The sequence below is a fragment of the Megalopta genalis genome, unplaced genomic scaffold (genome assembly GCF_051020955.1).
Source record: "Megalopta genalis isolate 19385.01 unplaced genomic scaffold, iyMegGena1_principal scaffold0061, whole genome shotgun sequence".
Lineage (NCBI taxonomy): Eukaryota > Metazoa > Arthropoda > Insecta > Hymenoptera > Halictidae > Megalopta > Megalopta genalis.
This window is the reverse complement of record NW_027476130.1, coordinates 153140-162500: the sequence shown is the minus strand read 5'-3', so window position 1 is coordinate 162500 and position 9361 is coordinate 153140. Positions and strand designations below refer to the sequence as shown.

At 55.9% G+C, this 9361-nt stretch overlaps 1 pseudogene; it reads left to right on the top strand.

The window, feature by feature from the left end:
- LOC143261681 (large subunit ribosomal RNA) overlaps positions 1-1150 on the top strand; it is a 2994-nt pseudogene extending 1844 nt beyond the window's left edge.
- Positions 1151-9361: the final 8211 nt, after the last annotated feature.

The following is a 9361-nucleotide window of genomic DNA, read 5'->3' as shown; positions in this document are numbered from 1 at the left end:
CGTGAGCCTGCCTGGAGCCGCCGTCGGCGCAGATCTTGGTGGTAGTAGCAAATACTCCAGCGAGGCCCTGGAGGACTGACGTGGAGAAGGGTTTCGTGTGAACAGCCGTTGCACACGAGTCAGTCGATCCTAAGCCCTAAGAGAAATCCTATGTAGATGAGGTGTCCTAAGACGTTAAACACTTGTAAAAAAAACGCAGCTATTTTATTATTTTTTTTATTATTATATAAATCGCAGCATATTTTGTTATTATATACATGCACAAAAAACACCCATTGGGCGAAAGGGAATCCGGTTTCTATTCCGGAACCCGGCAGCGGAACCGCATACCATTCGGGCCCTCGTAAGAGTGTTCGTCGGGGTAACCCAAAATGACCTGGAGACGCCGTCGGGAGATCCGGGGAGAGTTTTCTTTTCTGTATAAGCGTTCGAGTTCCCTGGAAACCTCTAGCAGGGAGATAGGGTTTGGAACGCGAAGAGCACCGCAGTTGCGGCGGTGTCCGGATCATCCCCTCGGACCTTGAAAATCCAGGAGAGGGCCACGTGGAGGTGTCGCGCCGGTTCGTACCCATATCCGCAGCAGGTCTCCAAGGTAAAGAGCCTCTAGTCGATAGATTAATGTAGGTAAGGGAAGTCGGCAAATTGGATCCGTAACTTCGGGATAAGGATTGGCTCTGAGGAGCGGGGCGTGTCGGGCTTGGTCGGGAAGCGGGTCTGGCTGACGTGCCGGGCCTGGGCGAGGTGAACGGCTCTCGTGGCTGGGATCCGAGCTCGGTCCCGTGCCTTGGCCTCCCGCGGATCTTCCTTGCTGCGAGGCTTCCGTGGCGTTTCCCATCGGTGCGGTCGTCCTCTTCGGCCGCCATTCAACGCTCAGCTCAGAACTGGCACGGACTAGGGGAATCCGACTGTCTAATTAAAACAAAGCATTGCGATGGCCCCCACGGGTGTTGACGCAATGTGATTTCTGCCCAGTGCTCTGAATGTCAACGTGAAGAAATTCAAAAAAGCGCGGGTAAACGGCGGGAGTAACTATGACTCTCTTAAGGTAGCCAAATGCCTCGTCATCTAATTAGTGACGCGCATGAATGGATTAACGAGATTCCCATCTGTCCCTATCTACTGGCGGTGGCGGTCTGTGGCCACCCAGGGCGGGAGATAACCCCCGAACTAGCCCTCGCGTAGGAGGGTTGATCGGCCGAGTCGATGGGTGTATCGGCGATGAAGGCATTAGAGACCGTCAGTGCGTCGTACATGTAGTACTTCGCATAATGGCGAGGCCCTGATTTAGCATACGGGCTGTGGCGTGTTCTTTGTACAGCACTGTATGTGCTGTATGACTTCCGACTGGGGAACTGTTGTCACTCGTGGCATCAGTTCCCCAGTTTACGTTAAACGGTTTTTCAGACCGTTTTTCGTGGGCGGAACACGCCACTAGACAACACTCCGCTGGGCTCAGGAATACATGGGATGCAATCAATCCCCTGGGCAACCCAGGCCGCAAGGGGCAAACGTGCCCTAGCCACACTTGAGCCTCCACGAAAAAGGTACCGCTGGATAGCTCGTGTTCTTAAATACGCAGCGAACTGAACGAAGTGTGGTGGAGAGGAAGAGGCAGCCTCTCCGACTGCTGTCTCCCACGTGTTTGCCGTGCGTGGCGACCCTTGTCGTCGGAAAAGAGGATCCTGGGATCTGAGGGGGCCCTCTCCTGCGGGTGAGACGTCCCCAACACGTACCTTTGGCCTCTGCTTCGGCTAGATGGGCGGCTGGACGAGAAAAGCAGCCCTGGTCCAGTCAATCGGCTTGGAACGACCACACGCTTCGGGCAAGTGGGTTCTGCTGGGCGAGGACGCGGGCTGGGTAAGGAAACCGACCCAGCCAGCAGACTATATTCGGTGCGTAGCCCTAACCCAGCCTTTGGCGGGTTCCAAATTGTGTGGGTCGGTGGTGGCCGGGGAGCGCACTGGATGAAAGACCAAGACACATTATGGGTCTGAATACAAATAATGAACAAAAAACTAAGCGTCCAAAGACGACGGGTCCAGCTCCTACTCGGAGTGAAGCCGTCGCCGCAGACGCGGGAACTGCAAATGCAGCTGTCAGTCCCCCCGCGTCTGTGAGAAAGACAAGATCCGGGAAGGTGATTAATATCGCCAATCCTCGTGTGATCTTGCAAAGATGTGTGACTCCCACGCGAGCGGTCTCGGTGAAAACCGAGCCCACGGTAGAAGGTACGCCGGACACCGGTAACGTGGAAGTAATCGAACGAGTCGGAGACACGTCACTCGTGAAGGTGCAGTCGGCACCCGAGCGTGTCGAGGACCCTACTGGTGACGGTTGGCAAACCGTCACCAAAAAGTCGAAGCGAGCCAAGCCGGGCGCACCCACCGGCAAGGCCGCAGTAAACCGGGCCAGGAGACCGAAGGGGACGTTCTCCGGGCAGAAGGTACGGCCTCTCGATCTCGTAAGAGACGAAGCCTTTAGGCGAGTGTCCGAAATACGGACCTTTTGCTTTCGACCTGAGTCGAAAGTCAATAAGGAGTCCGGGTCAAAGATACTCGCCGAGGTTGAGGCACTCAACGAGCTGGTCCAGGAGCTTATTCAACGGAATAGCTTCGTCGAAGGGCAGCTCGCCGCGGTCAGGGCGGACCTAAAAGCGCGTCCTGCCGTAATGAGTGCGATGCGACCTGGGCCGTCCAAGGGAACTCTCCCGAAGACGGCCTGCAACGCCGCGCAGTCGACTTACGCCCATGTGAACAAAGTCGACTGCAAAGGAGCTTCTCCGGAAGCGGGGAGACGGCCACAATCGCAGCATGTGGTAAAAATCTTCCCGCCGAAGGAAAAAGGACAGAGCAGCGAAGTTACGAAGGTTACTGTTCTGTCGCTCGTTAAACCAGCGAAGGAGGCGATCCGAATTAAGTCGGTCCGACGCATCCACTCCGGTGGCATCGTCGTCGAGACCGACCGAAAGGAGGACCTGCAAGCCTTCGTTGGCAATAAGAAGCTCCGGAGCGCGGGTCTGTCCGTCTCCTTACCTACCAAGCGGGACCCCGAGGTTTTAGTTTACGACGTCCCGCGTCGGATGGGTAAGGACGAAATTGCCTCCAGTATTTGGAGGCAAAATCTCTGCGATGCGAACCAGAAGGATGTGCCTTCGGGAATTCGGGTCAGCCGCATGGCTGGCAAGACCCCGGAGACAGCCAACTGGGTCGTTGCCGTCAGTCCGCAGAATCTTCAGCGGCTGAAGCAGAGGGGTAGCCGAGTTTACCTTGGATGGAACTCCTGTCGTGTACGGGATTTCGTCCAGGTGCTTCGGTGCTACCGTTGTCAACGCTTCGGGCATACCTCGAAGCGTTGTAAATTCAAGGAGGACGTGTGCGGTCACTGCTCCCAAAAGGGGCATACCTTCACGCTCTGTAGCAAGAAGAGTGAACCTCCGGTCTGCTCTAATTGCAAGGACAGAGGGTGGGCTAGTGCACACAAGTCGCGGGACCCAGCTTGCGCTTCCTATCAGGCGGCGCTAGCTTTGGAGTCGTCCCGTGTCCGACTTGAGTGACGGGCAGACGTGGACTTGTCCACTCCGCCATTCGAACGGCATGCTGGGCGAACCCCTCGGGGTTCGTCCCCTCGGGCCAGGCTGAAGCCCCTCTTGCGGAGATAAAAGACTTTAACACTACTCCGTAAGAGTGCCTGGATTGGGTTGGACTCGAGGTGGCAGTGGGAGTAGCACGCTGTCTTCCCCTGATACGATGGTGAACGAAGGTAGAGCCCGAACACCAGGCACAAGTCGCAAGAGCGGCCGGTATGGTCCACCAAGGACTTAGGTACGGCCCGTCTCTCAGAGACCACAGTTTGACGACAACACTAACTGTCCCTATCTACTGGCGGTGGCGGTCTGTGGCCACCCAGGGTTGAGAGGCGACCCCCGAACTAGTCCTCGCGTAGGTTGTTGCTACTACCGAGTCGATGGATGCGTCGACGATGAAGGCATTTTAGACCGTCAGTGCGTCGTACATGTAGTACTTCGCATAATGGCGAGGCCCGAGATTAAGCATGCGGGCTGTGGCGTGTTCATGTACAGCATTGAATATGCTGTACTACTCCTTAGCGGGGGACTGTTGTCACTTGTGGCTGCAGTCCCCCGCGTCACGTTATGCGGTTTTTCTGGTCTAACTGGATTGCCGCATTTTCGTTGTCTGAACACGCCACGAAGCAACACGCCGTCGGATTGAATGTTGCTGCTGAGTCGATAGGTGCATCGGCGATGAAGGCACTCGAGAGACCGTCAGTGCGTTGTACATGTAGTGCTTCGCATAATGACGAGGCCCGTGATTAAGCAAGCGGGCTGTGGCGTGTTCTTGTGCAGTATTGAACATGCTGCACTACTCCCATCCGGGGGACTGTTGTCACTTGTGGCTTCAGTCCCCCGCGTTACGTTATGCGGTTTTTCTGGTCTGACTGGAATGCCGCATTTTCGTTATCTGAACACGCCACAAAGCAACACGCCGACGGAGTGAATGCTGCCGAGTTGACGGATGCATCAGATGCATCGGCGATGAGGGTATTTTGAGACCGCCAGTGCGTTGTACATGTAGTACTTCGCATAATGGCGAGGCCCTTGAACTAAGCATACGGGCTGTGGCGTGTTCATGTACAGCATTGAATATGCTGTACTACTCCCTACCGGGGGACTGTTGTCACTTGTGGCTGCAGTCCCCCGCGTCACGTTGTGCGGTTTTTCTGGTCTGACCGGAATGCCGCATTTTCGTTGTCTGAGCGCGCCACGTAGCAACATGCCGCTGGATCTAGAAATCGGGATGCAACCAATCACCTGGGCAACCCAGGCCGCAAGGGGCAAACGTGCCCTAGCCACACTTGAGCCTCCACGAAAAAGGTACCGCTGGATAGCTCGTGTTCTCAAAACGCAGCGAACCGAACGAAGTGTGGTGGAGAGGAAGAGGCAGCCTCTCCGACTGCTGTCTCCCGCGTGTTTGCCGTGCGTGGCGACCCTTGTCGTCGGAAAAGAGGATCCTGGGATCTGAGGGGGCCCTCTCCTGCGGGTGAGACGTCCCCAACACGTACCTTTGGCCTCTGCTTCGGCTAGATGGGAGGCTGGACGAGAAAAGCAGCCCTGGTCCAGTCAATCGGCTTGGAACGACCATACGCTTCGGCGAGTGGGTTCTGACGGGCGAGGACGCGGGCTGGGTTGAGCAATCGGCCCAGTCAGCAGACTATGTCCGGTGCGTAGCCCTAACCCAGCCTGATGGCGGGTTCCAAAATGTGTGGGTCGGTGGTGGCCGGGGAGCGTACCGGATGAAGGCAAAGATCTAACTATGGGATCTAAATTGAAAGTACAAATTGAACGTTCGAAGTCGGCGGGTCCAGCTCCTACTCGGAGTGAAGCCGTCGCCACAGACGCGGAAGCTACAGCAGCAGCTGTTAGCCCTCCTGCGTCTGCGAAAAAGACAAGGTCCGGGAAGGTGCTGAACATCGCCAATCCTCGTGTGACCTTGGAGAGATGCGTGACACCCACGCGAGCGGTCTCGGTGAAAACTGAGGCCACGGTAGAAGGCGCGCCGGACACCGGTAACGTGGGGACAGCGCCCAAGTCGGGGGACTCCCCCAGCCGCAAGGCTGGGAAGGAGAAACCCAGAAAAATCGAATCAGTCAAAGACACGCTCGTGAAGGTGCAACCGGCACCCGTGCGTGTCGAAGACCCCGAAGGTGGCGGTTGGAAAACCGTCACCAAAAAGTCGAAGCGTGCCAAGCCAGTCGCACCTACTGGCAAGGCCGCAGCAAACCAGGCCAGGAAATCGAAGGGGACGGTTTCCGGGCACAAGGTACGGCCTCTCGATCTCGTGAGAGACGAAGCCTTCAGGCGAGTATCGGAGATACGGACCTTTTGCTTTCGACCCGAGTCGAAAGTCAACAAGGAGTCCGGGTCGAAGATACTAGCAGAAGTCGGAGCACTCAACGAGTTGGTCCAGGAGCTGATTCAACGAAACAGCTTCGTCGAAGGGCAACTCGCCGCGGTCAGGGCGGACCTAAAAGCGCGTCCTGCCGTAATGAGTGCGGCGCGACCTGGGCCGTCCAAGGGAACCCTCCCGAAGACGGTCTCCAATGCCGCGCAGTTGACCTACGCCCAAGTGGCAAAGGTCAACCAGTCAGCGACTCCGGAGGCGAGAAGACCACCGACACAATACGTGGTGCGTATCTTCCCGCCAAAGGATAAAGGACAGAACAGCGATGCTACTAAGAGAGCTGTTCTGTCGATCGTAAAACCTGCGAAGGAGGCGATCCGTGTCAGATCGGTTCGACGCATCCACTCCGGTGGCATCGTCGTCGAAACCGATCGCAAGGAGGACCTAAAAGCCTTCGTAGGCAATAAGAAGCTGGCGAGTGCGGGACTGTCCGTCTCCTTGCCCAGCAAACGGGACCCCGAGGTCCTGATTTATGACATTCCGAAAGGGATGGGCAAGGAGGAAATTGCCTCCAGTCTTTGGAGGCAAAACCTCTCTGAGGCGTCCCAGAAGGATGTGCCTTCGGGTGTTCGGGTCAGTCGCATGGCTGGCAAGACCCCGGAGACAGCCAACTGGGTAGTGGCCGTCAGTCCGCAGATTCGTCGGCGGCTGGCGCAGAGAGGGGACCGGGTGTACCTCGGGTGGAGTTCCTGTCGTGTGCGGGACTTCATACAGGTCACCCGATGCTATAAGTGCCAGCGCTTCGGGCACACGGCGAAGCGCTGCAAATTCAAAGAGGATGTCTGCGGACATTGTGCCGAAAAAGGGCACGGGTATGCGCTCTGTAACAGGAAGAGCAAGCCTCCGGTTTGCTCCAACTGTAAAGACAGAGGGCGACCATCTGAGCATAAGTCGCGAGACCCGGCCTGCGCCTCCTATCAGGAAGCGCTGGTTTTGGAGATGTCTCGTATAAGACGCGAATAATAATTTGAATCTCGAATGGATAGTACAAACGACCGGCGACGCTCGAGAGTCATACGGGTCATGCAGCATAACATGCAGCGGGCCCGAAATGTGACCGACGAAGTCCGGACTGAGATGCATAGGCGAGGGGTAGATGTGTTGCTTGCACAAGAGCCATATAGCTGGCGGGGTACTGTGCCCGGGCTAGGCTTGAGAACGAGGCTGATCACGGCAGGCGAACCGGTGATGGCTGCAATAGCGGTCAGAAACCCGGATCTAACCGTGGTCAAAGTCTCTAACTTGTGCGACACGCATTTGTCCTGTGTCAGCATCTCGGGTTCGTTTGGGAGCTTCTTCCTGATCAGCCAGTACTTTCAATGCTCCGATGACGTTGAATCAGGTCTGGCGCGATTGGAGAGAGCTCTTTCCGCACTTAAGCATAACCGAGTCATTATCTCTGCCGACGTTAACGCAAAATCAGCCCAGTGGGGCAGCGCGGAGACGGACGTGAGAGGCCGTAAACTCGAAGAGTTTATCGTGAGCCATGGCTTGGTTGTCTTGAACGAGGCTGGAAACGCTCCGACGTTTTCCAGCCCTAGTGGACAGTCATACATCGACGTCACACTATCGACACCTGATATTTGCGACAAGGTGCGAGGTTGGAAGGTCCGCGAGGACCTGACGACCAGCGACCACCGAGTCATAGAGTTTTCTTTGAGTTTTTGCGCCGAGGACGGTGCTGCCGAAATTAGTAGCAACAGCAGCACCAACCGGAACGGATTATTACCAAGGTTCCGACTCCGAAGCGCAAAATGGCCCGAGTTCGACAAGGCGCTGCAGGAAAGTAAGAGGAGTATATCCCCCGATCCATTGAACAATAAGGGGGATGTCGAACATCTAGCACAGGAGATCGAAAGAATGATCGTCCAAGCGTGCGACTCCTCGATGCCAACCAAGCAGTGGCATTCAAAATCCGTCCCATGGTGGACGGCCGACCTGACGAGGCAAAAGAGGCGAGTCTACAAACTTAGACGAGCCTCGCAGAACGCAGCATGTTCAGAGGAGCAGAGGGCGGCCAAGAGGACCGAGTATCTTAAACAGAGAAAGGCCTACAAAGCCGCCATCAAAGCTGCTCGGTCGCACAGCTGGCGTGCATTCGTGACCGAGCAGGGAAACAAGGAACCCTGGGGCCTCATTTATAAGATCACGAGGCAGAAGATGACAGCCAGCACGGTCATCTCGAATATAAATCGTAACACTGCCCAGGGTTACACCACAGACTGGGACTCCACCGCTTCCGCGCTGCTGGAGGGGTTAATTCCGGACGATAGCCCCGCGAATGACTCCCCGGATCATGCGCGAGTCAGGAGGGAAGCTGCCATCGAGCCGGAGAGTGAGGACGCCAGTCCCTTCACCCTCTCGGAGCTCAGATCGGCGGTCAACCGACTGAAGAGCGGCAAGTGTCCAGGCCTAGATCGGATCGAGCCGGAGATTTTAAAACGTTCGTGTAATACAATCTCACGCGAGCTCCTCCGACTCTACAACGGATGCCTGGCACACGGAGTCTTTCCCGTGGAATGGAAAGTCGGGTCCATCATTACCATCCTTAAAGGACCCGAGAAACCTGAAACGGAGATAAAGTCCTACAGACCAATATGCTTGCTTTCGGTCGTAGGCAAAGTCTTGGAGAAGCTAATCGCTACGCGATTAGCTAGTTTGTTTTTGCACCCCGACTACGCCTCCGATCGGCAATACGGATTCAGGCCGCATCGATCCACGACTGATGCCGTGGTAAAGATGAGGGAGCTTGCGTCCGGTCGAGAGGAAAAGTACGTCGTGGGTCTGCTCTTCGACATTGCTGCGGCCTTTGATAATGTCTGGTGGCCAAGCATACTCAACGCGTTGAGGAAGCGAGGCTGCCCAAAAAACCTACTTAGATTGGTGGTCGACTACTTCGACGGCCGCGTGGTGACTATGGTGTCTGATCGCGGTGCAGTGCGGAAGAAAGTCACTAAGGGCTGCCCACAGGGATCGATTCTTGGTCCGAGCTGTTGGAACTTAGTCTTCGACGAGGTTCTACAGCTCTTATCGAACGCCGGGCTCGCTTGCGAGCCCATCGCCTATGCAGACGACCTTCTTGTCTTGATCTTCGCGAACAGCAGGAAGGGTCTAGAAAGCAATGGCCAATTGGTTGTGGACACCATTTCTCGCTGGTGCGACCAGCAGAAATTGTCGCTGTCTGCGACCAAGACCGAGATGTTATTCTTAAAAGGCTCTCTCGACAGAGAGAGGCCACCTGTGATAAAAGTAGGAGGTCGGAATATTGCCGCCAAGGACTCTGTGCGTTACCTTGGCGTGCATTTTGACTCTAGACTGGGTATCCATTCCCATGTCGAGTATTTGAATGCCAAGTCCTTGCGAACGTTTAATGCGCTAGCAAG